Source organism: Strigops habroptila, chromosome 2 (assembly GCF_004027225.2).
Source record: "Strigops habroptila isolate Jane chromosome 2, bStrHab1.2.pri, whole genome shotgun sequence".
In the NCBI taxonomy this organism is placed as follows: Eukaryota; Metazoa; Chordata; class Aves; order Psittaciformes; family Psittacidae; genus Strigops; species Strigops habroptila.
The window spans coordinates 93,116,993-93,144,257 of record NC_044278.2 but is presented as its reverse complement, the minus strand read 5'-3'; the positions used below and the strand labels follow the sequence as shown (position 1 = coordinate 93,144,257).

At 42.3% G+C, this 27,265-nt stretch overlaps 1 protein-coding gene across 12 annotated transcripts in view; it reads left to right on the top strand.

The window, feature by feature from the left end:
* Window positions 1–4,186: 4,186 nt before the first annotated feature.
* The window catches only part of ENOX1 (ecto-NOX disulfide-thiol exchanger 1), a 376,319-nt gene continuing 353,240 nt past the window's right edge, over window positions 4,187–27,265 (top strand). For 6 of the 12 annotated variants that reach the window (XM_030472995.2, XM_030472985.2, XM_030472969.2 and 3 more), the window contains exon 1: window positions 4,207–4,475. The gene's annotated coding sequence lies outside the window, so the exon portion shown is untranslated. Of the gene's footprint in view, window positions 4,476–4,705; window positions 4,728–5,220; window positions 5,246–5,437; window positions 5,528–27,265 lie in introns of those variants that run through there. The other 6 variants (XM_030473000.1, XM_030472916.1, XM_030472978.1 and 3 more) reach the window with 5 other exon arrangements.

The following is a 27,265-nucleotide window of genomic DNA, read 5'->3' as shown; positions in this document are numbered from 1 at the left end:
CTGCTTCTTTTTAATCAGAGGGGTTGTCCATCAACCCAAAATAATCTAGTTCCCCCTTAGCGAAAAGCCTGAGGAAATAGAAGGGTCACTCATAGGCTAAAAGCACCCAGCTACCTTCATCTTAACTGGCAATTAGAGTCAATGTCCAGTCCTCCAAAAATACTCTGCTGCCAGTACTGAGAAGCAAAATCACAGCTGTGATAAAAGAATCAATGTTAAAATTAGAACTGATTTCACTGAGGCCACGATTTCAGCCCAGATACCTAGATCTAAGAAATAACCAGATCTCATCTGCCACTTCAGCAAAGGAAGAGAGAACTGGTTGCTTCTGTACGGGGCTAAAGACAATGCAGCTTCTCAGGTGCTTTGTTTCAGGAAAGGCGAATTGCAAGAACAAAGGAACATTTACAAAATAAAGCCAAAGAGGGAGGCACAGTGCAGCTGCACATCCACTTTGGAGATCCTTGAGCCCAATCCAGCGCTGCAAAGGTTCCTCAGAATTCAGCACTACCAGAGTTGACAGAACTCTTTAACTTTTATACTGTGTAATGGAGAACACATGCTGCTAAGTGCAGTGGTTAGCCAAATCGGCCCTCTGTGAAGAGTTCGATGATACTGGTGGTTGTTTTTTGCAATGACTTTTGAAGAGTTGAACTGTAGATTGCTGCTTGCTCAGTTGCTCTATCCACCTTTTTGATACCAAGATATTTATCAATACATATTGATATATTTCTTCCTAGCATTCTGTTTGGAGGCCAGTAAACCTGAACCATGAAGACAGACATGTGCATGTCTTCCAGCAGAGAAACAATATTTTCAGCACAAATTCAAGTCTTGGGCTGTGAACTCAAGCACACCATTGTATGTAGAAGGCAAGGGTTGAAAAAGAAATGAACAAAACTGGCCCATCTGCAGTCACTGGCAAAATCCTGAGAGAAAGCCAGGAAGAAGAAAGGGAACCAGGAGAATTTTTAAATGCACAGTTTCCCCTTTTATCATGTTTCTAATCCCATTTTCTTGGCTTCTTTTTGTCTTCCTTCATTGTTGTCTCCAGCATGTACATTCTCGAGGCTTTATAACATTTCATCTGAGGGGGAACCTGAAGAGCGTATTTTGCCTGCTAACGAACAACCTGAATTTTTTTAATCACCAAAGCCAATCAGAGGCAGGGGATTACAGTCGACAGAGGACTGAGATTTGCATATTAACAGCGCAGTTATTGAAGAATAGCTGTCTCATATTTAGCCCAAACCGTGCCCTCCGATTCGCCAGTGCCAGCTGCCAGCCAATGCACATGAGGGATTCAGAGGTCAGATGTATTCTTTAATTATTTTTTTTAAAGAGAGAACCATATATTGCTAATATAAATCACATGGTGAAACCCGTGTGCAGGAAGGCGAGTAAGCAGGGTGAACCTGCTTGGTGCTGGCTCTGTAGCGGCACTGCTGCCGTGCCCTCTGGTTGGCTCTGATGGGTCTATCCCTGCGTAATGTATCATATTGTGTATATTAATGTTTCGGCTTTACAGTTCTATTTCCATTAGGGGAAGATTGCCTGTGAGCCTCTTAGTGGATAAATAGGAATTTACAGCTTTCAAAAATTCTTTTAAAGCTTGCGGGATCCACAGAAGAAGGAATTACACATGACTATTTCTGAAGCTTTAAAAGGTCCAGAGGGCCTAATTGTGCTCTCAGATATGTCTGTACAGCTCTGACTGAAGTCTTGGGGTATAATGCATACTTATGTGACAGCTAAAATGAGTTCTTTTTTAATTAAACAAAATAATCCTTCAGTTATTAAAAAATTAGACTGTAAAGTCTTCAGGGTCAAGCCAGCAACTTCCCAAGAGCTATTCAGAATGTAACAACATGAGGCCTTGGCTGGAACCAGGCACTGTACCAACCTAGAAATGGCAAATAAATGCAGAAAGCATTAGTGAAAACCCCACAAAGAGGGTAACGTCTTCTTCTACAGATTTGTGCATGCATATGCGTGTATGCACGCACTTCTCTAGGCAGCGGGAGGGAAAAAGGGAACAATCCAAAATTGTCATAATGAAATAACCTTACCAAGTGTTCTTACGCTTCAGTCAGTTACATTAAACAAGATCAACACTGGCCGAGACATTTTCTTTTACCTCTGTTTTATGTCAAGCAAGGCTTATGCAACAGTCAAGAGGAGCATGTTTAAACTCTATGTTGTGGTGGAGTGCGTGTGTGTCAGTGTTTCCAAGCACAATTGCATTCAGTGTTAGGAGAAAGATGAAGATGCAAATTTAACGCAAATAAGGGAAATATATTCAGATACTGGTGTTTGTGTGATTTTTTTTTTTTAACCAGTCCTTGATTTCACAAACTGGTTTACACTACACATGAAGGATGAGTTGTGCATGAATTTCCCTGCAAGTTTTCTCTGTGCTTTCTAAAAGGTGTTCTCTTAAGAACAGGCTTAGGGCCTGTGCTTGAGAAGACTGAACAGATGTGTTTTACTGTAAATAATATAGAAAAGGATGCCCAAGTTATAATTATGTCTTACTTTCATCAGGTCTACCCTAACAGAAACACCTCCAGCAACTTCTCCTTTATTCAGCTATCTGTATCACCACTGAAAAGCGAAGGGACAACCAGTCAGGAAATCAGCAATCCACATCTGCACAGCTGGGCCAAGAGCAGCTGCTACTCCCCAGCAAAGGTAGTTAACACTCACCTAAACCATTCCCGTGTTTCATCCTCCACACGTGTCCTTGTGTTACTCAGTAGAATTTGTGTCAGTTTTATTTGTTGTCGCTTCTCAAACTGAAGCTGTGACGCTAACCCTGCCAGCCAAGGGAGAAAAGCTACACACAGAGGCAATGCAAGCCAGTATTGTTTAAATCAGATGAGCCCAGCGGTGTGGAAATTGCTTCTGTTGCATAAGTATGCTTGCTGGTAAACCCAAACCAAGGGGCTGGTTGAGCATATGTAATTAGCCCAGTACCTGTGGATGTAATTCAGTACTGCTCTGCTGAAAGAAGTACTGTGGAAAAAGAGAGGCAGGAGATTTTTCTATCAGATTTTCTTCCTACCACTAGAAATCGTAGCTGCTGCGTGCAATATTCAATATCTGATGTTAGTTTCCACCTTTCAGCCACAGCCACTTTTCACTTACCAACTAATCGTCACCTAGAAGTGTGCTGAAACGTATTATAAATGGGCATATAAAGGTTCTCTCCAGCACTAAATCACAACCATCTCTCTAGAGGAAAGGCACTGCTTACAGCAGCCCTGCATGGTAATTCAGGCCAGGAGAAGAATAGGCTTTTCCCTTTCAAATAGCAGGAAGAGTTCAGACTAGCAAGCACCTTCTGTGGGAGGGAGCTGAGATGCAGCCACAAAAGCCTTCACTAACTCCCTGCTCTGACAAGGTGTTTGGCAGGATCTCTAGGAGCAGCGCTTGGCTTTGGGGAAGAACTTATTGCCACCAGCCCCCTGTGGGCCCAGCACCTTGCCCTGGGAAGGGCTGTCCTTGGCCACCTGCCCCATGGCTTTGGAGACAAAAGGTGAGATCAGGTGCTCTTGCCACACTTGAGAGGTGTCTCCTGCCTGAGAAATGAATAAAAAAAGAAATCAGATCCTGCAGCAAGGTTTTCCGTGGAAGGGTGATGATTTTAAGCCAGGGCTAACTGGGAGGTGGGAGCCTCTGCAGATAAGACAAGCAACTACTTCTCACGGGAGGGTTTCCAGAGGAAGCACCAATCCCACCGGATGCAGTGTAGCTACCAAAGCTGTACAGGGCGCTGGGAACAGCGGTCGGGTGTGTTTGAGGGGCGGCCTCAGGCAACACTTGCGGCAGGATGCTCTGCCGGGGTCCCGCCTGGCGCACTCCCGGCTCCCAGGGGGTCCGTCTCCCTTCCCCGTCCGTAGCCGTCCCGCCGCTCCCCTCTGCCCACCGCCGACTCCCCCACCCCGCAAGCAGAGCGGGACGCGCTGCCCCCGGCACCCGGTGGGGCTTCACCCCTCCTCTTGAAGCCCCACGGCCGCCCCAGGGGCTGCACTCGGGACCTCCTCGGCGGGGCCGCTGTCCTCGGGATGCCGTGAGGCCCCGCGGCTGCTCCCGCCGCCGGGCTGTGCGCCGTACGCTCCCCGCCCTCCTCACCGCCCCTCTCCCCCTTCCTCCTCCCTCCTCCTCCTCCTCCTCCGGGAGCCGTGCCTCCCCTGCACACCTGCCATTTGTCGGCGGCTTTGCTAGGAGGGGAGAATTTTCCCTCGGTCCCTTGCAGCATCCCTCCCCGGCACACTCACACACACGCACAGATCGAGGCACCGCTCTGCTTGTGCATCGGCGGCTGCCGCCACCCCGGCCCCCTGCGCCCCGGCTCCGCGCTCTCCCCGCCGCCGCGGGGCGTCCTCTGCTTGCTGCAGCGCCACCGGACCCGGCAGCCGCCGGAGGGGGGCGGCGGCGGCTCCCGCTGCTCCGCGGCTCCGCACCGGCAGCCGGTAGGTACGGCGGTCCCGCGGCGGCTGCCCGCCCCGGGCGGCTCCCGGCTGGGGAAGGCCAGGCAGACGCTGCGGAGGGAAAGAGGCGCGGAGGGAGGGAGGGAAGAAGGGAGGGGAGGGCGGCGGGAGCTGGGCGAGACGAGCTGCCCCAGCCCCGCCGGCGGCGCCCGCCTCGCCCGGCTCGGGCTCCGCTCTCCGGCGTCGCGGGGCCGAGCGCCGTCCCCACCGCCCCCCGGGCACCGGCTCTCCCCAGTGAGTCAGAAAGTTTGCTCTCCTGGGCAGCCGGGTTGTGGTGGTGTTTGGGGTCCGCCTGTTTAGGGTAGGTTTTATTCTCCCATTCCCGCTAGCGGGCTCTTTATTTATTTATTTTGACCAGCCCCCCCCGTCCCCCTTTTATGATTACTGTTTTAATTGCAGTTACTGCTGCAGCGGGAGGACGGAGCTCTGCGCCTGTCGCTGACCCGCCGCACCGGGCACCCCCCCCGGGGCACCCGCGCAGCGCACCCCGGGCAGCCGGGTTCGGGCCCGGGGCTCCCTCCCGCTTGCGAACCCCGCACCCCCGCCGAGAGTTCGGTGGGTCCCCGGCGGCGCCCCTGCAGTTTGCCGAACAGTTTCTGGTGGCAGCTCGGGAGGCGGCTGTCCCATCCCTCTCCCCCTCTTCCTCCCCACTCCCTCAGCGAGGGCTTTAAACCGGGTTTCAGCGGAGCTGGAGGTGACAGGACCTCGGTGTGCCGCCTGTGAGGGACAGGAGAACCGCTGGGCACCGTTAGGTAGCTGGCAGTGGTGGTGTCGTGGGTTACCAGCTGTGGAGTAGCCGCGTCCTGCCCTGGCGAGGGCTGGGATTGCTTGTGGGTCTTGTCCATCTCTCCGTGCTTTGATCTAGAATCCCTAGAAGTAGCTTGCTGTTGTCTGGAGTGGAAGAAGCTCTCTTGCCTTGTGCTCTTTTGTTCTTTAATTCTAAGTGTGGTTTTGGCGACGGTTCCTGGCTTCTGAGAGGGAGGTTAGAGACTGAATGAATCCATCTCTGAACAAGAGAGACAAGAAGCTTTCAGGTCCTTCCCAGGAATTGTGTGTTTTCTATGTTGTGTGTTATTAGTTCCCTTTTTTTTTAGTCACTGGAAGTTCTGCTCTTATGTGTCAAAAGCTTTGATGTCTTTTGCAATGTACCTCTTTCTTTTTTTTTCCCGTCAAATTTAAAATGGAGTGATAAAATGCATAGACATTAACAAATAAGTTGAAAGGACTTTGAAATAGTGCATGTTGTGCATGGTGTGAAATTGTAGATATACATAAAAGAGTATAACTACTCTGCAGGTTTTATTTAAAAAGCTTTTTCTCTATGGCTTTGTGCCGAATGCTCTTCATCTGTCTCTCAGCTTTTAAGTATGATTGTGGTTTTGTTGTTGAGGTCTCCTGTCGTGTTGTGGGGATGCCTTGACAGGCACCCACGTTTGCCTGGTTTTAATGATCTTTTAATCTCTCGCTTTACAAAGACTTGCCACTGTAAAAATACATGAAATTTACTATAGTGCTTTTTTAAGATCTCTTTTCCTGATGCTTTTGTTTGTTTATCTATTTATTTGTTTATTTATGTTACAACAGAAGGGGGGAGGGGGAGGAGGAGGAGAGTAGGGAATTGCCTCCGACTCTTCTCTCTGTCCAAAAGTGCAAAAAATATATGAATGCATAAAGAAATTAAGGCACTGAAACAACGCTGAGCTGAATTCCAAGAACAAAAATGATTCCGGCATGTGTGCTTGCCCGCACCAGGCATTCTGCAGCATGTGGTATTTACAGAACTCGCGGTGCACAGTAGCTCTCGAGTAGTAGGAGGACGTTTTGTATCCTCAGGAGCAAGAGAGTCTTTGACAAGTCGGTAAAACTATAGATACAGTTGAGGAACGTTGATACACGTGTGAGTGTGTGTGTATATAAATATCACCAGCCTGCTTAAGTTCCTTTTTCCTCAGGATAGTTTGTCGTCCTCAACCTGGGATATATCCATCCTTTCCCCTGAATTTTGAGGTGTTTTTTACCGTTCCTCTCTGTGTGCATGTGTTTTAATGCTAGTCTTAATCTCTCTGTAAAACAGAAAATAATCCAGTAATAGATTTAGAAGACCCTATTGCCAGGCAAACCAGGCGATAGATCATGAAATCAGACAATAGTATTTTGTTTCCTAGCAACCCCCTACTGCAAACAGAAAACAAAACGATGGTGGATGCTTCCACATCATGATAGCTATGTGTCGAACCTCCAGGTACAGAACTACTAATTGTGCAATGAGATTTGCTCCTATTTGTTTCAGCTGCTATAGTAATAGCGTCCTTTTGTGAGAAAGGGATTTGCTGGGGTAAATGCAGTTAAATGGCTAGAATTTCGCTCTGCTCTCTTAGCTTTCTATCAGTGTCTGTTAGAATGAAGGGAGCACAAAATTTAAGTAGTAACTGTATAATCTTTTGCCAATGGGAGGGATTTGAAATGCCCTGTTCTTATTGCTGGACTATTTCTAAATCTATGCTATTACAGACCCTTGAAAATCAGATTTCTCATCTCCGGTACCCAGAATGCAATATCTTTTTGGACTTTGTCTTGTTAGTCATCCTTTAGCTTTGTGTTTAAACTACATTTGTTAGAATGTACTGAAAGAAACATCCTTTGCCTCTCACAGGAATGGGAAGTAAATCCTAAGTGATGCTTTGCCATGTTTATGTTCTTGGCACCCAGTTCACCCCTTCAAAGGAGCTAGAGCTATCACAGTGCAGCAGGATTGGGTCCTAAGGCATGATCTTTCTAAAAAGTGCTTTTGATATTGCAGTAATTCCTTTAGTTAAAGTGTCTGAGCATTGAAATGGCATCTCAACCCTGGACCAATCTCGGATGCACTTTGTGCACTGCCATCTATCTGAAAAACAAAATCCATTAGTGCAAGCTGTGGATCTAACCTGGTATCGGTGCTTACTGCCAGTGGGTTTCATCCTTCCAGCTGGTGTTAGTGCTTAGAGTCTGCTGGAGATGCTGAACGGCAGTGGGGAAGGGAGGTGAGTAGGCACAGATGAGTAGTTGTATGTATGATGCCGTAAAGGAGTTTCTGTGCTTTTGTCTCTTTGCCACCTTTCCTCCCTCTATAGGAGAAAGTGGCAAAAAGTTGTGCACAGAGTTTTACCTACAAGTCTTTCCTATCCAGTGGTATTTACAGCCATCACACTGCAAATAAAACCAGCGATAGTTTTCCTATTGGTTGCACTGGTGAATCAGTGGAAGTGAAGGTATTATTTCCATCTGGGAAACTATAATATCACAGAAGAATTTGCTGTGGGGACAACAGAGAACATGTATGCATTATTAAACAACAGTGTTTGTGCTAGGTGTAGGAACGGTGTTCTCTGAGCAACTTTGGGGTTCACAGCATTATTTAACAGATCCAGTATCCAGTCACATACAATTCATTTATATTGCCTATGGGTATTTTTCTGGTTCATCTCAAGTACTGAGGTACAAAAGTGTTATAACAGATGCTACTTCAATAAAAAAGGTGGAAGTGGAATAGTTGGACTATTATAATTCTGATAAATATCAATGAGCAGCTACGTTTTTGTCTGTGTTTGAAATCACACATTTTAGTGGTGTAGCATGTGTGGATGGTTTAGTTTAGAACATGTTAATTGAATTTTGGAAGCCTTTATGGATGGAGAGGAAGTAGTTATTTTCCAATTTTTCTTCTCCATTTCTTTCTCAGATGGCACTCCTCCCAAACCTTGAATCTCACAATTAGGTAGTCCGCAGATTAAGCTTGGTATGGCTGCCTAATTGCAGGCCCCACTTGGCCTCTGCCTGTGTTTACCAGGCAGCAGAATGAGGGAAGGCAAAGAAGACAAAAAGTACCAACAGAAACAAGGGAGAGGGAAAGGTCATGTAGTATTCTGCGTGTAAACAATGAAAGACATTTGGAAATTATTTGAAATACTCTCCATGAAATTCCCATTATGCCAACTGCATTTGAGGCTGGTGGTGAATACAAAATCTTACATCTCCTGCCATGTGGGTTGGCTACTGATGGAAATAGTCAACCCATGTCTAAAACCAAAGACTACTACCCTCTTCCCCCTAAAAATCCATCTTTCATGGAACAGTGAGTGAAGCCTATTGCATTTAAAGGCATTGGGTAGATAGGAATTAAGAAATGGACAGCTTTGTTCTCTCCATTTAATGATGGTTGTGGCTATTGAGCTACCTGGGAATGTGCTGCATATCTTGCTGAGATATATATGCTTTTTCAAATTTGGCTTTTAAAATATTTTTTTGAAAGAGGGTACTGCAATAATAAGTATATAGAGTTACTTAGTGCATGTTTAAGTCCTATAGGCTTAACGATTACTGTACCGTTGTATGTTTATGTAATTTATGTAATAAATTAGGTATTTATTTCCTTTTCTTATTTCAAGAAATGAACAAAAGCATGATGTCAGTTTTGGATTGTCTTGAAGCTTCATTTTTAAATCCTGTAACATAAAAGAATTGAGCTGTCAATTCTGTCCAAATATGGAAAATAAACCATCCAAGTGATTACAGAAACTGAGGATTTGGTTCAGCAAAACACTGACTTGCATGCCTAACTTCTTGGGGTTTGTTTTTTTAAATATATGCTTAGTTTCATCTCTGCTTGCTGAGATCAACTGGATTTAAGCATGTGGTTAAAGTTAGGCATGTAATCAAATGCTCAGTTCAATAGGGGGCTTAAACAAAACCTATAACCTGTGAAACTAATGTCTTGGCTTTGGAGTAAACAGAACTTCAGGAGTATTCCTACAAGATAGTAGAGAAAAGGGAACAAATTTAAGGAAAAGGCAAGTTCACAGGGCAAGGGCTATCAAATTGGGAGCTTACTGACAGGTAATAGCGATGCTGGAAGGGATCTAGAATTAAGACCCATCAGGAAGTAATACATGAGTCTGCAGTGTGACTTGATTACAGAACAGCACGGTGTGTTTGAGCTGACAAGAAAAAGGTACCATGTCTGCAAACAAAGAGGTGGGATTCCCTTTTTATAAGAATCTGCCATGAACACATCTGAAAACTCTGAATATCGTAACAGGAAGGTATTGGCAATTTGAGTGAAGCTCAGAGAAGAGCAACAAAATAACTTGGGGTCTGGAGGAACTAGCTTGAGGGGAAATATTAAAAAATAGATATATTTCTAGGCTGGCACTGAATATGGGGAGATAGGTTAAGTACATGTAGATATTTGAGATGTATTTTAGTCAAAGGAATTTTTTTTTTTTTTGTGCATTATGTGAGAGAATATGTAGAACTAAATAGTGAAATTGTGGAAATGAAAGTTTAGGATGAATTCTGGACAAAAAGTTAATAACAGAAAAATATATTGGTGCCTATGTTAGTCCAGGTATAGCGAGAGCCTCCCATGCCTCTTCAGATGTTTAAAATAAGAGCAGGCAGGTCACTAGCAAATGACTGGAGGAGGCAATTCTTTCTTTTCAAGGAGACGGAGTACAAGATCTGTCAGCCCTTTTTCATGTTTCTGTTTTGGTTAGTTTCAGCTGAAGGTTGCAAGACAAAATAGGTCAGATACTGGGCCAACTATCCTTGACTTGATTTTTCTCAAATTGGAATGTTTATACTTTGGCCAAGTGGTTTCCAGTGCCAAGACAGTTGGGTTTTACACTTTTATAAATGCGTGACTAGGAACAGGGTCATCAATTGGGCTGAGGTTGTGTCGATGCTGGGATGGTGGATGTGAAAGCATCTGCTACAGTAGATTTTTCAGTAAACAGCTCTGGTTTATTCATTTGTTTGTTTTCGCTTTTGAAAACAATGAGCATGATGGGTGGTATAAAGGGCACAGAGGTGACAGCTTCTTATTTGTTGGCAGTTTCTGCAGCATTTTTTTTGATCATCTTAAGGAGGCTGACTGCCATCAGGTAGCAATGATGGATAGCAGGTGCAACTGCTTCCTTCCTGTCTCCCCATATGATGCCCTGATATCATAGCAGCTGTCCTCTGTGATCTGGCTAGTCTATGTGCAGTGGAAGTCCAGATGACAACTGCCATCAGTGGTGTGTTTTCTGGGAGAGGCTGAGAGAGAAGGAGAGACATATGGATGGTCTTTCCTAGGGTGCATTGCTTTAAATGCCTTTGTCATCCGTGTAGACTGAGAGAAGATTTAGCCAGGGAAGGTGCAGGTTCAGGGTGTAATGGCAGTTTTATTGATAAACCCCTCCCTGGAATGGTGTTATTACACTGGTTTCTGACAGTTCATTTTATGTGAAGCAATTATTCAGAAAAAAAAATTGTTATGCAGACTGATATCATCAGGGAATAATGTTTTCCAAGAGCCATGCCAATTGCAGAGGAGGAGGTGGATTTCCCTCTGCCATGCTTTGTGGGTACCTGACAGCCAACTGTTTAAACAAGGCCTATTTTTGTAACCATAAGGTAAAAACAGGTGATTCAGAATAATCCTTCCTTGTGTGACAATGATTAAAACAATGCTCTTGCAGGAGTATCACATACAAGGGAAAGCTGATCTGGAGTAGAGCTGGCTGGTGAGACCGACTTTTGGTTTAAGTATTTGATGGTGCAAGAAAGGGGTGTTTTGAAAGTTGTGGAAGCCAGGTTTAGGTCTTCTGTACACAGAATAAGACAGGAAAAGTTGGTCTGTCTATTAAAAACCCGTACACACCCAATACACCCCAGGCGACTGCTTAAAAACAAATCCTCTGACAAGTAAGCCGGGTTCAGCCCTTGTGTTTGTCTCCCTGGGTTGGTTGACAGCATTGGTGATGGAGGTCTGAGAAGGAGGTTGAATGAAGCTGGAAGAAGGCTTGTTTGTTTTTCGTTTTCTGTGTGGTTTTTTTTGGTTTTGGTTTTTTTTTTTGTTTGTTTGTTTGTTTTGGGTTTTTTTGTTGTTTTTTTTTTTTTAAGCAGAACATGAATATTAAGACTGAAGTTCCTGCTAATGCATTGCTGATGTTGAGGGACTTGGTCTTGATCGGTGGATAATTTGTTGGTGGGTGGATAAGATAGATAACAGGAACCTACACAATTGAGTGGATCAAGCTTGGTAGTTGCTGGTAATGAAATGGGGTAGATTGGTTTACTTAAGATTACTTGTGTATGTTAATAACGCTCTTCTGTGTAAGATCAGTCTTGCTGGATGGAATCCTTTAGACTGAAAGATACTGTGTAAATGTAAGATTATTATTCTGATGCCTTTGCAGGGAGACCTAGGTCAACAACAATCTTAATTACAATTTGTTTCTGTTAATAGATCTTTTTTTTTTTTTAAATTAAGTTAAATGAGGCTTTAAAGCATTTTTATACAGGTACTTTTAACATGCTAATGCATTTAGGATGTAGGGTTTGATAGACTAGATCTCATTAATACATGATGAGGAACAGTTCCTCCATGGTCAGAATGGATAACATACAAGTAGTTTGGTATGACGGGTTGGCTTTATTTAGGTTTTAAGGGAGCCTGTGCCCTACACACTCTGTAGAAATGCTTCAGGACATAACAGCTCTGCCTGGGGTAGAATACAGTGAAGGTTTAACAGTATTTTTTACAACTCTGTTTAGACTTACCCATTGCTGTTAGGAAGCACTTTTCCAGGGAAGCAAAGAAGAAATGAAACAGAAGTAGCTGATAAAGGTGTGGGGTGAATTTAGGGAGGTGGAATGCAGTGACCAGAATGAAAGCATGCTCTTAGAACGGGTACTGGTACTTGTGCCTTTATAAGAAGTATTTCAGTGATGACAGATAAGTTTGCTTTATCTGAAAGTAGCAGATTGCTTCTTAATACTTTGCTGGTCTGACATTCTGTGAAACTGTGTTATATCCTACTTCAGTGGCTCCTCTACATATAGAATAACAGCTTGCTATTTTCTACCAAATGAAGCAATTCCCTCTCATTCAGCAGTGGTAGAGGCCTGTAGTTTGGTGGCAGAGATCCATGGATTAATGTCTTCTGATAACTTACGATGGATGCTGGCATTACTTCAGCACTGACTCAGAAGAAAGAGTTGCATTTTCCGAATAAGTGATATACTTGGCTTATTGAAAGTTTTCCTCGGTGGTGTGACCTTTGCTTAGCAGTGAAATCTGCTGAGATCACAGCCCAGGGTACTGTGGTTATAGATGCATCAAAAAGTTGTGTGTTTATGGTCCTCTGCTGGTAAATAAGGATGTTGGGCACCTGGATGAGAACAAGTACTCTGCGCGGATTTACTAGCTGTAAATTGGTGGTCTATTCATGCGTGTTCACTCTTTCTCTGCACATGCACATCTGGCTTGCGCTGTCTTCACACAGAATATAAACAGAGGTGTTGGTGCCAGGCTGTTACATGTGAAAGCTGAAGAATCAAAGGTTCTGGGAAGTACATTTGATTTAGAAACTTCTTTATGTTGCCTTTCCATTAGCTAGCCTAAAATGACAATCTCTTAGGTTAATTTCATTTTAACAAATGAAAGCACCCTTAGTCAGTTTTTTGGTTGAAGGTTATTCGTATCTTAACAGTAAGAGAAAATATCATTTATGCTGATGACTCTCTTCCTGCAGTGTCACCTCCCATTTTGTATGAACCGGATAGCCATTACCATTTTATTTCATTGTCAGCCTGTGAAAGAGCACGCATTTTCAGTTCCTAGAGGGAGCTGGGCTAAACTTGAGCTGATACACTCCAGGTAAAAGCCTTGGTGCACTGTTGCCAATCTACTTAGCTATCCAGTTTCTTGCCTATTCTGTAAGGTTAATATTATTACAGAAAAACATGTGAAACCAGGTGCAGTGCATATGTCATTAGCTGGGTCTGCAGTTTTATTTTTCATGATGCATTTGTTTAACTTCTGTATCGTTTTGCAGAATGTACCTAATGTGTAATTTATATTGTTTCCTTTGCAAAATCGAAGGCAGCTGTAATTTCAGCCTAGGAAGGAAACTATTAACATTTTTTAAGTAAAAGAGAAAGGCTGAAAATTTGGCATTTCTTTTTAAGTTTCTTGGAAAATATTAAGGGAGATTATGTAACTGCATAAAGTGTCTAGGGAAAAGGAAAGAGAAGGCTCACTGATAATGAAAGAACAGAGTAGCTGCTTAATGTAATCCTCTCTCCATGGATAGTGATGAGAAGGAGGAGTGTGGAAAACTGTGCGGTCAGAGCAGGCTTCATTTGTTCAAATCTGGAAGTAGGCAGCACATCTGTCAGGGCAGCTTCATACAAGGTCAGTCTCATATCTAGGTTTACCTTTTCTGTGATAACAAAGTTGATTCTGATCGGTACTACACACTACAAATAAAATAGAAATGATAAAAGTAATAATTTTCAGGCTCATCTCACCCAAGAATGAAGGGAGTAGTGTGAAGTGAATCAGTCAACTCACTTTGATCAAACAATTCTTCTATACCTGGGCTATAAATGTTGCATGAGTAGCTAGACAGAAAAGACTAGTGGTCATCTTGAAATCGTGCGGAAAAAATCCTTTTCTCTTGGTTCTTCAATGTCAGACAGGCTGCCAGGTGAAACTGAATGTTGAATTGAAAGCAGAAGATTGAATTTGATAATCCTAAAGATGAGATACTTTGACAACCCTGTCATCATTGAACTATAGCTATGATGATGACTGAAGTCACTGTTCTAAGTTGCTTCAGTGGCTTCAGCATCATTTTTTTCTAGAGGAATTGGTTTGTCTTTGTTATCAGGGAGGACAAAGAGTAATAGCTACTCCTATCTTAAACACTAGGAAAATGATGACTACAGACTTGGTAAGAAACTTCATTTTGTGCTAACAGCATAACACGAAGTGAGCAGTATAGAGTGAGATGTGTTGTGGTTTAAGCCTGATGTAAGCCTGCGTGTACTGCCCTTTTAAAGACATTTAAATTCACTAGTTTGCTGTTAAATGGGTGAAGGAAAAGGGAAATGCAGAACTAAAACCACAAACTTAAAATAAACAGCACTTCTATTAAAACAAGTTGGTTCAGTGAATATGAGAAGTGTTCAGGGAGTGGCTCTAAGCATCCGTGCAAAGACGAATGCAGACCTTTGTAACACTCTCAGCCATGTCTCTAAGGGATGCCATGGGATGATTGTACAACAAGGAGATGTTCTGTAAGTGCCTGAGGAGCAAGTGTAGTAGAGGAAGGAACAAATTGAAATGAGAACTTCTGAAGTAGGTTTGTCCTGATGCTGACTTCATCTTGGTGAGAAAGAACCATCCGTGTAATTAGGAGTTGGCTGGAAGAAAGAGTATTTACACTTCCTTTCTCAAGTTACTCCTGGACATCCTGTGAGTAAGATACTTCTTTATTTTTGCCTCTGCTATATGATCCTCAATAATGTGAGTTTATCTAAACTGAAGTTGAATGTGTATTTTGTAAAAAAAAAAAAAAAAAAAAAAAAAAAAAAAAAAATAAAATTTGTACAGCAAGATAGTCCCCAGAGAATCAGTAATCTTAGGAAGGCAACTAATGATGGTTTCAGAAGGATTTTGACCAGCTACAGCCTGATGACTGGAAAATTTCCATGATCACATGGAAATTTTCTTCCTCAAACTTGCAAATAAATAACACCAAATATTTGAGAAAAATGTTGAAGGAGGCCTCAGCAGCTGTAGAAATTGAATGGCAAGATTAGTGCTTTGAATGAAGATGAAGACCAGGAAGAACTCTGACATATAAGCAAAAAAATTCTGCAGTGCCTTCAGTATAAAAGTAATAGGCTGAATATGGTGCAAGAAATAACATGTTTAGGAAAATTTTTCTAATGGTAAGGGTGCAGAGGGTTCCTAGCATGGAGTATGTGAGCATTGTGGGCCTTTACCAGTTGAAGTCTTCAAGAGTGTGGTAGATACAACTGTGTTGTCTGTAAAGGATGCAGCCGATGCTGTTGCATAGCTGTTTCCAGCTGTATTTGTCTGTGATTCTCACTAAGCCTTACAGTGAGTGGGATGAAAGGAAGTGGGACAGTCAGAAGGAGCATGGTTTCACAACTTAAACTGAAATCCAGATGATCAGTCTGTTTGAGTCAGAACAGTGGAATATCTAGCAGACAGATTACAGGAGACACTGGCAGTTAAACATGAATGTTTCAGACTTGAAAATATTTTCTTCCCTGCCCAGCTCAATATGGAGCATTTTGCCATGTTGCAATATTAGTTAGGCATGAAACATTTTGATGAATTCTCTTTTTCATGCCTGATCCCTTGCTAACACAACTTGAGGTTCAGCCCTGGCTGATGCAAAAGCATCATAAAGCATAGGTGAAGAGAAAACTAATCTGTCTTCAAAAAGCTTATGTAGACATATCCCAAGTTGTTAAAGCACAACTGAAAATACACTAAAAGAATGGTAGACCAGACAGTTTAGCGGCTTGTGACTCAGCTATGACTTTCTTTTTTTTTTTTTTTTTTGGTGTATTTTATTTAGAGTTGCATGCTTTCAGTTTTGGACCATGTTGGAGGAATACTCATGTTACAAAATGAATTCAGTAGTCTGTGGTTTATTTTAGCTAGTAAAAGCTTTACAAACTCTTACAGTTTTCCAGTGTCTTGTCTTTAGTCAGAGGAGGAAAGTTGCCTGAGTTCTGGTAAGCGTGTGGGGAAAAGACTGAGGGTCCATTAGACCCCAGGTTCTGCTTTTCTGCAGATGTTCACTCCATAGCTGGTAGCCAAAGTAGCATGTAGACTAATAAAAATGACATGATATGTTAAGAGTACCAGAATACGAGTTCTTTTGGCAGAGAATTTTGAACTCTCCTAGAAAATGAATTGGTTCCTCTGCATTATGTGTTGATGGTGATTGCATCCTTTTTACATGAGTAATGAGTCAAATATTCTTTCAAGATGTATGGGGCCATATTCTGATCTCCAGTTATTTAAATTCTGAGTAATTCGAGAGATACTTCTGATTTACATTACAATAACAGATTACAATCTGGTTCTTATTCATAGGATTTAAATATGGTTATAAAAGGGATATTCATCTTTGTTTTCTACGTGTGTAGCAAGTTACCTAATTAATCCAATACTGTCTTCAATCTGGAGGAGGCTGTTTAACTTGAATTTTTTTGTCAAATACCATACAGACAAGCTCGTGTGGTGGTAACATTAAATAATGATAGAGTTACCCAAATATACAGTTCTATCAACTTGAATTGCAGTGTAACTCCAATTGTTTTCATTAGAGAAAGACCACATTGCTGAAAGGAAGAAAGCACACTATTTTTGCAGTCACTATGCAATTAACTCATATAACCTCTGTGCTCATCATGCTTTGTGTAAGATCCAGGGTGACCAACTGTAGGTCACTCCTATGAGAACAAAGATCCTGGGGGCTGAGAGACAGTTTATTGAGATAATACTGTGGTGTGAAGATCAACTGTCACAGCAGCTGACAATGAAAGCATGTCTGTGTTTACAGTATACTGCAGTAAATAAGAGTTGCCTGAGTTGGGGTGTTATGAATAGTAAAGAATAAGGAAAATAACCAGATAAATGGTGGCAGTGGTGTGAGCATGGAGCCAGCCTCACGATGTTTTCCGCAGGTTCTCCTTTAATGGTAATTGCTCTGTGAATTTTCTGATGCAAGGTTGAGTACCTACCATTCAAACCATGGAGCATTTCATTTTTCTCTATTATTCAGCCACTGATTTTCATGAAAATGAAGGGACTCTGCCCTCTGTCAGTTTTGGTCGCTCTTGACCAATGTCACCCAAAGTTACTGAAGAGAAGGGAGGAGAAACAGGTGAAGATGCAGACAGAGCATTGTTTAAGCTTCATTCTCAGAAAACAGGGCTAAAAAATATTTTGTGCAGGCATTTCTCTTTCAGATAGAAAAAAAATTGAATTGAATTCTTTCATCCATGTCAAGGAGTACAAAGTGTATTGTCGCTTGCTGGTGCCTCAATGTATTTGTCATTGGGAAGCCCACAGCAATGTGCTTTCTAAATGGTCTATGAAAAATGGACATAAAATCTGTTTAAAACAAAATAAACTTGTTGCTTTTATCTGTTAAAGCAAAACAAAGCTGCTATGGTTCGTAAACTGCTTGTTGCCCTTAGAGTGTGTATAATGGCAAGTCTGGTGCATTGCTACTGACCGCAGTAAGAGATGCAAGTTCTTCCTCACAATGCCTCTTAAATATTTTCTGTGTAAATTTTTCTTCTAAAAAATCTTTGATAATGTATAGTGAAGTTTGAAAGAGTGCTATTTCAGCTTTACAAGAACATCAGATTTTTCTCTGAAGCACAAAGAAAACTCCATGCTTAAGATTCAGTTTTGCAAACCCTTCCCCCTTCTTCAAACATTCATATGGAAATACACCATTAACTGTGAAATTCCCTAGCAACCTTAGCAGCCTAGAAGAAGGGATCCAAACCACAGCAATGCTTCTTTCTCAAGAGAATTTGTACTGTCTGTTGTTTATATTCATTATATTCTAATAAGCGATTTGACAAATTCTTTTCAGGGTCTCTCGTTTCTCTCAACTGCAATGGTTGTTTTGTTGGAATGGTGCAATATTTACCAGTGGAAAGTAGAACCCAAAGCTTCTTTCTTACCACCTCTGGATGGTATCTCTGGAAAGCCTTCAGAAAATCCACTTTATTTCATGATGATTCCTTTGCTAATTGCTTTAACAGCCCATATTTTATTTTTTTTTTGATTAATTAGTCATTGGCAGCTGATAGAAGAATTATTAGTACTTTATAACATGATAAATGGTTTGATAACTCTTCTTAATGAGAGAAGTCATAATTTCAGGTACATGGTGGCAGTAGTATGTGCTCCTACGTGTAGTACCATGGTTTTTTTTGTGCCTTTTAATTCTCTTACCTAGTAAAGACTAGTCATCCTAAAAAATCCAGAGCTGATGCTATGGTATGCAGTGTCTCAGGTGTTTAAGTGCAGAAAACCATTCAGGCATTGCTTCAGCTCAGCCTTAATCCCATGGGAGCTGAGAAGTTCTGGAAAACAGTCCCACTGCTTGAGAGAGATAGAACTGAGCCCTGAGCCATCAGCATCGAATGAAACTTTGTTAATCGATGAAATGAATTTCACTTGCTTTTCTTCTAGCTCTGGTTTCTAGAATAATTTTTGGGGATGAATGTAGAGTTGTGGTAGTTTGTAGGGTTGCATTTTATTTAGCTTTCCATTTATTTGTCTACGTATGTACGTACCTACCTACGTATTTTAAGCAGCTTCTCTCCTTTCAGTTTGATAACCCTCTTATCTCTTTCTCTTTGTGTCTGTCCCATGTCTTTTTACTGTGATCTCCATATTTTTTCTGTTTTGAACTTGCTATTTTCTGTTTAATGCAGTGTTCTCCTTATTACTTTCCTTTGCTCCCTTCATTCTTTCTATTTACTTTTCCCACTTTTTTATATTATGGAGCTCTGTCATAAAGAACCTGATTAATTTATTTCTACAGGGATAAGAATGTAGACCTTATTTTTTTATTGCTATTTTTCTTTAATTTTATATTTGAAATTTGCCACAGGTGCTCTCTCTCTGGAATACCTTTTCATCTCCCCTAACTTTTCTTTTTTTTTTTGTATCTTGTACAAGTGACAGAAATGTGCCTGTGTCATACAAAGTAAAGATGGGTAGTGGGTGTAGGCCATCAGTGCTGTATGGCCACGCTCAACTTCTTCTTGTTCAAAGGCTTAGAAACTTGAGCTTCTCTCTCAGGCTCAGGACTTGGGTAGGCTGTCCTGTCACCTCAGTTCCTTGCTCTCAAAAATAATTTCTGAATAATAATCTTCATTTTGTTCCTCATACTGTAGAAGATCAGTAGTATAGGAGGCTGCCTGCATGCAGTGTAATAGTTGTGTACAGTTGTCAGAGTTTTCATGCTCTTCCTTTAACAAACGTGCTGGCTTTTAGGTAGGGATCCTTGCTTTGAGGCAGTTTTTGCACAGAAAAGAATATTTGTACAGTATGGGATCTTTAATTGTTTTTTTATGTGGGTAAGTCAGTTTGAGAAATGTGTTTATGTATCATTAAGGTCCATAATCTTAAATGTTCGAAAACCACAGTTACATGTCTTTAGTATCAAAATTTGAGTGTGAAATAGGTAGTACTATTGGAAAGCTAAATGAGTGGTGAGTCAAAGTAATTAAGGGAAAGTAAATAATCTCTAAGGTTCTCATTCCCCATGAAACTAATTTCATATCTTACCCTTCATGTATTTAAAAATAGTTCCCTGCTAATTCAAGATGCTTGTGTACTATGTGCGTGAAGAGCACTTCAGTCCTATTGAAAGGATGGCAGATTAAGGAGTTATTTTCAACGGGGTAATTTTTTCTTTTTTTCTTTTTCTTTTTTTTTTTTTATTTTAAGAGACACATTCATTTGGGCAATCTAAGCGAAAAAATCTTGCTGGAAAAACAGCTTGAGGTGCATGCAAGGCAGCAGGTGATCAGCCAATAATTTTGTGATGGCTTATGACTAGAAAGCCTTTGTTTTTGTCTTTAAAGGCATAGGAATGGCAGTACTTTCTCAACAAAAGTGGGCTTTTTTTCCCAGTCTAGTAAGGCTTTAAATGTTCTGGCATACGTACTTTGCTCTTTTATCTCCAGAAGATCTGCGTCGTCTTAGTAACTCTACTATTTGGAATATAGGTTATTTTTTTTCTCTTCTTAAACTAATAAAAAATACCTTGGAAGATGGATAGGATGTATTGGAAGGGCTAGACTGCTCTGGAGCTGGAGGTCTACGGTGTGCGAGTCTGATGGTGGTCTGATGGGAGAGTGACAAGATTGCCCTGTCAACTCCATCAGTATTTTGAGTAGTTATCTTAAGAAGGATAATATGTGCTTATGACATGTCTCCAGGTTTCTGTGCTGAAGAAATCTCAGTTCTTTATTTCTCTGTGCAACTTGCTCTTTAACTTCTGAGGTTTTCTATTGCCCAAAGAGGCATATTGCGTATGTAGGTTTATTTTTCTTACTCATGGAGATGCAGGTAATGATATGAGGCACCAAGGCTGAAATAGCAAAGAGACTCTGGTTCATATGTACACTGTGCGTGAAGAGTGGTAGCGTGCTGAAATGTGCTCTGGGCATATGTAACATAAGTGCCTGAATTAGGAGCTTTCACGGTATATATGGTGCAGCCCCTTGGGCTCTGAATTGCCTGTTTCAGGTGTTTGAGTGTCTGCTGAGTATACAGAAACCCTAGAATTACGAGGTTAGGTCACAGTGAAGTTACATGTCTGTCATGGTTTGAGCCCAGCCGGTAACTCGGAACGCGTAGCTGCTCGCTCACTCCCTGCTTCTTCCTCCCCCCACTCCCAGAGGGATGGGGAGGAGAATGGGAAGAATGTAACTCCCACGGGTTGAGATAAGAGCAGTCCCGTACCTAAGGTATAATACAAACCCACTACTGCTACCACCAATGATAATAATGATGAGGGAAATAACAAGGGGAGAGGATACCATTGCTCACCACCCGCCGGCCGATACCCAGCCCTACCTGAGCAGTGATCTGGGCCTTCCGGGTAACTCCCCCTGTTTTATATACTGAGCACGACATGCCATGGTATGGAATACTCCTTTGGCTAGTTTGGGTCAGGTGTCCTGTCTCTGCTTCCTCCTGGCTTCCCCTCCTCCCTGGCAAAGCATGAGACTGAGAAAGTCCTTGGTCGGAGTAAACATTACTTAGCAACAACTAAAAACATTGGTGTTATCAGCGTTGTTCCCAGGCTGAAAGTTAAAAAACCACAGCACTGCACCAGCTACTAAGAAGGAGAAAAATGACTGCTATAGCTGAACCCAGGACAGTATCCACCCCTTATTCCATACCATTCGTGTCATGCTCAGATCCCACATCTCTCAACACTCCATCGCCCCTGTGCCATATATACACATATATATATACACCTACACCCACACACAAAGAGAAAGATATCATTCCCTAGTCCATGGACCAATCCCTATAAAATTGCTGAATTCATCCAGTCCATGATGTCAGGCTCCATCTCTTGTAATAGTATTTCAGGGCAGGAGGGACTGTGTGTAGTGTTGGGTTGTTGCCTGCTGATGACACCGCCAAACTCATCTGATCACTGCTGAGCTCGTCTGGTTTCCTCAAAATTCATTCTTTGTTGAGGTGATGATTGGAGGGAAGTCAGAGTCAGTTGCTGGCGACCTGAAGATATCTAGCTGGTGGGCTATAAAAGTATTATAGAGCAGGAAACAGCATACAATTGAGTTCATTGGCTGTTTTCCCCCAAAATCAAATCCCCTTGAGGTACACATCGGACTTTCCCATCTTCCCGCATTACCCACCAAGTATATCCAGGTCCCAGGGAGTGGGTTTGCCTTTACCTGAAGCAGGAATAACCCAGACTGTCTTCCCCAACAAATTCTTTATGTGCACCACAGGAACTTTATTCCCCTCTACAGTACGTAAAAGTTCTGATTGGGCTGGGCCAGCCCTGTTGGCAGATCCCCTAGTGTTGACCAACCATGTGTATCCCAGTGTTTGAAAGTCCCACCACCCATTGCTCTCCAAGTGTAGTTTTTAACAGCCCATTGTACCGTTCGATTTTCCCAGAGGCTGGTGCATGGTAGGGGATGTGGTATACCCACTCAATGCCATGCTCTTTGGCCCAAGTGTCTATAAGGTTGTTCCGGAAATGAGTCCCATTGTCTGACTCAATTATTTCTGGGGTGCTGTGTCACCACAAGACTTGTTTCTCAAGGCCCAGGATAGTGTTCTGGGCAGTGGCGTGGGGCACAGCGTATGTTTCCAGCCATCCGGTGGTTGCTTCCACCATGGTAAGCACATAGTGCTTGCCTTGGCGGGTTGGTGGGAGTGTGATATAGTCAACCTGCCAGGCCTCCCCATACTTGTACTTCAGCCATCGTCCTCCATACCAGAGAGGCTTTAACCCCTTGGCTTGCTTAATTGCAGCACATGTTTCACATTCGTGAATAACCTGGGCAATAGTGTCCATCGTTAAGTCCACCCCTCGATCACGAGCCCATCTATATGTTGCATCTCTGCCTTGATGGCCTGAGGTGTCATGGGCCCACCGGGCTAAAAATAATTCACCCTTATGTTGCCAATCTAAGTCCATCTGAGCCACTTCAATCTTAGCAGCTTTATCCACTTGCTGGTTGTTCTGGTGTTCCTCAGTGGCCCGACTCTTGGGTACATGAGCATCTACGTGGCATACCTTCACCACAGGTTCTGCACCCGAGCAGCGATATCTTGCCACAATGCAACAGCCCAGATGGGTTTACTTCTGTGCTGCCAGTTGCTCTGCTTCCATTGTTGCAACCACCCCCACAGGGCATTTGCCACCATCCATGAGTCAGTATAGAGATAAAGTACTGGCCATTTTTCTCGTTCAGCAATGTCCAAGGCCAGCTGGATGGCTTTCACCTCTGCAAACTGACTATATTCACCCTCTCCTTCAACAGTTTCTGCAACTTGTCACAGGGGACTCCACAGCTGCCTTCCATCTCCGATGCTTTCCCACAATATGGCAGGACCCATCAGTAAACAAGGCATATTGCTAAAATATTTCATTATATATCTCCCAAAGTATAGAGGTGATGGCCACACCGGAAGCACAAACCAGACCAGTTTCATGATCAATGAGTCTATTGTATTACAAGTCATTACCATGAAGTACAGTGAAACAAGAACCTTAGCCTAGGCCCTCCAGCCGATAAACACTAAAACGGCAAATACTGGCTATAAGTAAGGTACAACATGCTGAAGCTCTGAGATCAAGCACAACAACTCTGAGAGCCAATAAATCACCATTGTGACAGGTAGTAACAATGAATGCTTATCACAAATATGATTAGACACACTCTGGTCAGATCTGTCGTTATCTCAACCCTTCGAGCCCCACGCTGAGCGCCACAAAGAACTGTCGTGATTTGAGCCCAGCTGGTAAATCGGAACCATGCAGCTGCTTGCTCACTCCCCTGCTTCTTCCTCCCCCAACTCCCGGAGGGATGGGGAGGAGAATCAGAAGAATGTAACTCCCACGGGTTGAGATAGGAGCAGTCCCGTACCTAAGGTATAATACAAACCCACTACTGCTACCACCAATGATAATAATGATGAGGGAAATAACAAGGGGAGAGGATACCATTGCTCACCACCTGCTGACCAATACCTAGCCCGACCCGAGCAGTGATCTGGGCCTTCCGGGTAACTCCCCCTGTTTTATATACTGAGCACGACATGCCATGGTATGGAATACTCCTTTGGCTAGTTTGGGTCAGGTGTCCTGTCTCTGCTTCCTCCTGGCTTCCCCTCCTCCCTGGCAAAGCATGAGACTGAGAAAGTCCTTGGTCGGAGTAAACATTACTTAGCAACAACTAAAAACATTGGTGTTATCAGCATTGTTCCCAGGCTGAAAGTTGAAAAAACACAGCACTGCACCATCTACTAAGAAGGAGAAAAATGGTTGCTATAGCTGAACCCAGGACAATGTCTAAAGTAGACAATGTAGATGTATCCCCTCTGCATTAGATAAGGATGCTATGTGTTACTTATTCAATAAGGATACTAACCTGTTTGATAGTGCATTCAGAAGAGCTGAAGATGGTGTTTTTTTCCAGATCTGAAGCCTTTCAAGACAAGCTGGTAGAGCTGGTTTTTAATGCTAGTTAACAGAGGCTTTCTGGTTTATTAACTGCAGATCCTCATGAAAGTTTAGAAGGACTGGAACTTAGTGCTTATGTCCTGCTGTCATCCTCATGCTCTCTGAAATCAATGAGGAGTTCAGTGCAGAAAAAGTCAATGCTTGGGCAGAGCCCTGCAGATTTGGTAGAAGAAAATAAAACCATCAGTATTCTCAATAGCGTAAATGTAAGAGAGAATTCTGTAACCTCTTATCTGTGGCAGGAAAGCTGCTTTTTATTAATCAATCAAAGAAAATGTTAAAAATAATTGGGAAAATGATGTGAGGGAGGGAAAAGCAGAGTTAAGGAATATTAATAAGAGGCTGATACCTTAGTAACCTTAGTGAGAGGTTTGTGAAATCAGACTATTCTTAAAGCTTTCATATGCTTTATGTAGTGTATAGAAAAAAAAAATTCCTTTTCTTCCTCCTGAGAGAAGCCATGATTTTATCTCAGTAATTGAAAATAATGTCCAAAATTGCTCCTTAACTAAACTTACATGAACCTCTTTTAAATCAGTTGTTCTCTTTCAGTGAATTTCTCAATAGATGTTGCTGCCTGCGCTTGGATGGCATGATTCTATATAGAAAATAAGGCTGAGCACATCCTATTTATGACACAAAGCACAGCATTTCTAGCCTAATTATGGTGACATTTGGCAGTGATTCTTTAAAGGTGCTTGTTGGTGTTTCTATTATAAATTGTGTCTACTTGAATGGCATAATTCATGCCAGGCTGAAGTCTGACTAGCTATTCTCCTCAGTCATTTCCTTTCATTAAAAATCCTAAAGTGAAGGAAACAGTTTTGAGGTCTGAGCTTCTTTGATCACATCTGTTTGTCTATCAGTCTATTTATATGTATATAAAAAAAAAATCTATGCTTTTCCTTCATTTCAAAACTTTCTTCTGTTGTGCAACATGAGTGGTTACTGTTCAGTGACTTGCATCACTCTCAGCACTTTGGGTTGCTCAGAGAAAGCCATGCCAGTGAAAAAGGGGAAAGAAAACACAAGAACGTATCAAATTGTCTGTGTTGAGCAATCTGTATGCAATGCTGCCTATGAGCAAAGATGATTTCAGGTTTCAACTGGGCAATATTAATTTAGGGACTTCTTGCTTACTAGGGATGTTGCCAAGTGAATTCCTCACAGTTCCACAAACACTGAGCAGTCCCTCTAGACGTCAGGCAGTAGTGGTATCTGTCACACTTGCATTAATACACATGAACGATTCTGTTATTTCCCACTGCATAATGACCAGTGCTAGATCCAGTTGTATTTATTCCACATTTTTGGAAGACATGGGAAAAAAAAAAATGGACCCAACTGGACTCAACTAGCAAGTAAGCAGTTCCCTCAAAAAAACCCCCAAACCCCCCAAAACCCCAAACCAGTGAGTTTTATAGAAATACTGATAAAGGTGGGATTTTCTAAAGCATCTCGTATTAAGAGTTCTACTTTTTTTTGTTTAAGCAAAGGGCCTCATCTGAAGTCTGTTGAACTTAATGAAAGTTTTCCGAGTCACCTTCTAATGTCTGTTTAAGGTTGTAGAGGCTCCCAAAGTGGTAATGCTGAGAGGTGTAATTGGCCCTATAAATCTCAGTGGATCATTAATTCTAAATCTCAATAATGTTAAGACCAGGATGCATGTAACTGAAGCAGAGTGATGAGCATAGTCAGAAGATTTATGCAAGCATTGTCTTGCTTTGGTTTGCTCAGTAGTAGAAATTATTTGTAGTTTTGGCTTGGAAGCTTGCTTTTTATCTTAACATCAGTTTACATGTATCACCTCGGTGTTTCTGGAAATATATAAATGCATCTTTTTGAGGGAGATGAATGGGGATTTTCTTTGCATATCAAGGGGTAATAGAACGTGACTTGGCATCATTTAACTGTATAAAAACAGTTTTCAAAACTTTACTGCACCTAACACATTTGCTCCTAATAATCATAGAATGGTTTGAGTTGGAAGGGACCTTAAAGCTCATCTAGTTCCAAACACCCTGCCATGGGCAGGGACACCTTCCACTACACCAGGTTGCCCAAAGCCCCACCCAACCTGGCCTTGAGCACTGCCAGGGATGGTGCAGCCACAGGTTCCCTGGGCAACCTGTGCCAGTGCCTCACCACTCTCATAGCTAAGAAGATGACAGCTCAAATTTTAAAGCATATATGTAAGTTTTTGTTTGGCCCTTGGAGATGGGATCCTGAAGTTTGTAGCGTCTGTAGCTGTCATACAGCTACACCCCAAAAGAGGATGCCCATATTAAGGTGCACTATGAAGCCATCATCTCTGCATGCACTCCGTGAGATTTGCTAGCTAATGAAATCCTTGTCATTATTTACCATTATTCTCCTTATTTTACTTTTCATTGTGTTCCTTTGGGGAAGGGGGAGGAAAAAGGCATCACTTGGCTCAGTGAGAACTCTATCCTGCTTCCCCCAATTAGAAATTATTGTCCCTCTTTCAGGGTATGAGGTGGGAGTGGTTGTTGCTATATAAGTGTATAAACAAGGAGTCAAAAATGGAAATTAACTAATGCAGTGGCATTGGTTTATGACTTTTGCCATATGTCATTTAACTGTCAGCCATGTGTTCAATCAGTCTTAAAGTCTCCTTTGGTCTTTCCCATAGAACAAATTTTACCCTGCTGTGCTTCAATACCCTGCCAGGGATTGTTCAGAGAGATGATCTTTGCATCATACCCCCAAGGCCCCCAAAAACCCCCAGTGTATCCCAGCATAAACAGAACACTGGGAGGAAACAGTTAAGATAAAAAAATACACAACCACACAAAAAGTGATCAAATTCAGAACAGCTGTGAAGCTGCTTGAAGCCAAACCTGTGCTCCTATAAGAAGACAGGTCTGGCATGGTTGCAGAAGTGATTGGTCCTTGAGGAGCCCTCAGCCAGTCTGAGGGTCACACCAAATATTCCCAAATAAAAGGTTCTAAAATGTTCAGTGTACATACTTGACCAGGACAGATCTGTAGTTTTCAAGATGGGTAGTACTTAATTTTGTGTGATACAGTTCCTTCTGCCATTTTTGGGTGTAAATCAGAGTACAGTCCCAGATTCTAGATTATATGGCATTTTCCTTGCGAAGAAACTTGCCTGGGGATAGTAAA